The sequence below is a fragment of the Oxyura jamaicensis genome, chromosome 2 (assembly GCF_011077185.1).
Source record: "Oxyura jamaicensis isolate SHBP4307 breed ruddy duck chromosome 2, BPBGC_Ojam_1.0, whole genome shotgun sequence".
NCBI classification, from domain to species: domain Eukaryota; kingdom Metazoa; phylum Chordata; class Aves; order Anseriformes; family Anatidae; genus Oxyura; species Oxyura jamaicensis.
The window spans coordinates 117,584,983-117,588,553 of NC_048894.1; positions in this window are offsets into that span (position 1 = coordinate 117,584,983).

Consider the following 3,571-nt stretch of genomic DNA (forward strand, 5'->3'; position numbering starts at 1 on the left):
AAAAGAAAAGAAAAGAAAAGAAAAGAAAAGAAAAGAAAAGAAAAGAAAAGAAAAGAAAAGAAAAGAAAAGAAAAGAAAAGAAAAGAAAAGAAAAGAAAAGAAAAGAAAAGAAAAGAAAAGAAAAGAAAAGAAAAGAAAAGAAAAGAAAAGAAAAGAAAAGAAAAGAAAAGAAAAGAAAAGAAAAGAAAAGAAAAGAAAAGAAAAGAAAAGAAAAGAAAAGAAAAGAAAAGAAAAGAAAAGAGCCTCAGTGTGTTATGGATTTGCCTTTTTTTTCCCCTATCTCCTTCCATATCCATTATGCTAAGAATGTTATTTGAGGCTCCATGACTACTAACAGAACCTCTACCTGCTTACAAAACCCCTACACCACGAGAGGGGGCTCAAAGACAAGTTATTCAAAAACGTGCTGCATGGGAACTCGAGTTGCTGTCGTTCCTGACACAGAGCAAGCATTTTCTTTGTAAGCTCTTTTCCTTACATTTTACTCGCATGCATAATAGAAGCAGGATATTATAATAGCTTTAAGAAGGGACTTAAAAATATAGGTAAAGAACATAGTTTTTAAGGTCATAATTTTCTAAAGGTGTGAGCCCAAATCTCCTCAGAGGTTTTGTGTTTCTTTATAAGCATGCTCATTAAACATATAGCACTTTTAAATACCAAGAAGCATAATGCCTGGCCGTAGCTGAGAAGCCATCTCCTCCTGTACATTCCCACTCCCAATAAATCTGCCCCGTGGGTAGACTGTTTTTCAAGAGCCTACCTCCCACAAAGTTGATTTCACAAAACAAGGGCAGTGTCAGTACCTTTCCTCCCTTTATTACTCAAGCCCGAGACCAAGCTTATATCTGGGCAAGGATTTGTGTGTCACTGTACTGTGCTTCCCACTATTTTCATCAGCTAGATTTTCCCATTATTTCATTTTTTCATGTCCCTCGTTCCTGTTATCTATTCCCAGGCTTTATTTAGTGTTTTGTGCATTGATTCTCCTTCCAGTTCTCAGCCTCTAGGTGGCACTGGTTCTTCTCTGAGAAGACATTACTATTTTCCTAAACCAGATTTAAAAACAAACAAACATGCTTCTAAGAGCTATGGGATATGCCCACACTAATACAAATTAGGCTGTCTTCAGGGAAGCAGCAAAATACTGGGATTTTTATTATAAGTTATATGTAAAGCGACATGAATACACAGCAGGCTGAAGGAGGAGAACAGCATTATTCCCCTCACCAGTACATGTATCGCCAGCCTGATCAGATCCAGCTCTCTGTATTCAGGGAAGTGCCCGGGCTGTTCCACATGGCTGAAGGAAAGTGACCAAAGTTTCAATAAGCCTGCGGCTATGTTAAGTCATATGGGCAAATCTGGCTGGTAAATGCAATTTTACCCTTGAATACATTTTAGTTCAGGCAACTCAGGCTATAAATGCTGTAAAAGCTGCTTATTGAACCAGGGTCGAACAGCTGCAGATCAGATATTACTACGTTCAGATACAATGTTGTGATGTGATGTCCCCATCCACATGACTAATATCCAAACACCTTCAAAAAATTCTGGGTGTTAGTACTTTACAATAGAGAGTGTTTGAATGGCTAAACAAAGTCTGCTGAAATAGAATTAGTTTAGGTTAAATCTGGATTATAACTCCTTACCATTTCCAAATTCAATTTCTCAATGCAGACTCCTGTCAAATCAGTAAGGTAAGAGCATTTCAACCAGAACTCACAAATTCTTAAAGAAAAAATGGTGATTTTCTTTAAAGAAAACATGCCTCAAAACCCTTTTTTTTTTTTTTTAAATGTGCATTTTTATTTTTTTTTTTAATGTATATTCTGTTAAAGAGCAAGGAGTGTAATCGTTTACCTGGCAAAACTTTGGAGAGCTGTAACACAATGGGTACAGTCTGTATACCTTGAATGACCAACAATGTAATCTGTTTTTTCTAACTTATTACTGGCTAAGATTTTCCTACAGTTCCCATAGATAATGTAATGAATATCTAGGTTGCTGCTTCCCTCAGAAAGGTATACCTTTTCCAAAGTCTACATTTCACTTCTGCATTCAATTCACCTTTAAACTGAATCTGAAAAATTACATGTGGGCTTTTATGCCTCAGTCACCAAGTCTGTGTTATAAAAGGTATCTTCTGCTAAAGAAATAACAAGGCTAATTTCTGGTTGGCATAGTGACACAGCAGCAATAGGCTATATAAATCTTTCATGTGGTTTATATTAGGTACCTATAGAAGCTATTGTCTTCATATTTGATGAGCCCTAGAGTTTGGCATTTGTTCTGTAATGAGATACAGCTACCCAGGTATTACTAAGAGCTAGAGCGATAGATCATTTTTGATTTCTGGTGATGTAACACACCATGGGAACTTTGGACAACTGAAGCTGAAAATTTCATATAAAGGGAGAAGGCAGCTAGCTATTATCTTTTGGGAATACCTTAATTATTGTAAACTCTTGTTTAAACTAAACTATTGTAAATTCTCAGTATTGACTGCTTCACTGAATTTGAAGTAGTAAGATAGACTTGCACCATTGCAGAGCCTCAGTCACAGGTTAAAATGGCACTGCCTCTAACTTCACAAGAATGAAAGAGAAAAACACATCTTTCTACTGTGTCAGCTACCGACAGAGCTAGAGAAAAAAAAATGAAAAAGAAAAAGAATGTTGCTAAAATTAAAAAATAATGGTATTTTAGGACATTTCACCAAATATGTAATATTTAGTAGTAACCAGACTACAAATGAAAGGGAAGATGAAACAGTAGAAGGTACTTGCATGGCCTTAATTTACACGGCAATTGACAACAACCACAATCTGCAATGATTTATAAGTACCTTACACCATTCACCCTTGAGACAGAAAAATGGGATTCCCATATTATGTTAGGGGAGTGCAATCCCTCTCAAAACACGAGAGTCTGGGGTATGCTATTGAGTACTGAAAATCTTAAGACTAGGCAGCACTGAACTCAACTGAGAAGGGAGGATGAGTCTCTCTGGATGTTCACATAACAGAAAGGAAACTCAGATTTTAGTCCTAAGCAACTATTTCTAGAGACAGGCTGGGAACAGGTTCCTTTTAAGCCAGGGACCATTTCAGCATCTCCAAAGCTAAAGAAATGGTTGACTGCTGTGTTGAATCGTGTTCCTGGCAGAAAAATTCTGGGGACTGGATCTGGCAACCAGATCTGGCAAACAGATATGGTGACCGAGGACTGCCCACTAGAAGTTGGAGCAGCAAGGTCCTCATAGAACCCCTTTTTCCACGACTGTTTTTCCCTGCAACTCACGTACCTGTGCCTCTAGTGTTGAGGTCGAATTTCCATCCTATTTTCCCGTGTCTTCTCCATGGTCACTCAAGTAGGTCAAACCACAGCCTAGCATGAGTACCCACTCTATTGTCTTCCTTGCACAGAAGGACCCTTATCCCTGATAGCTGAGACACTGCTATGAACAGGTGGGGAGGAAGATAAATTCTCTTTAGGTTGGTGGACCTCTTCACAGTGTTTCTCCACAGCCAAGACACAGGCCTGTGGAGAAGAGGAGAGACTCTACCTT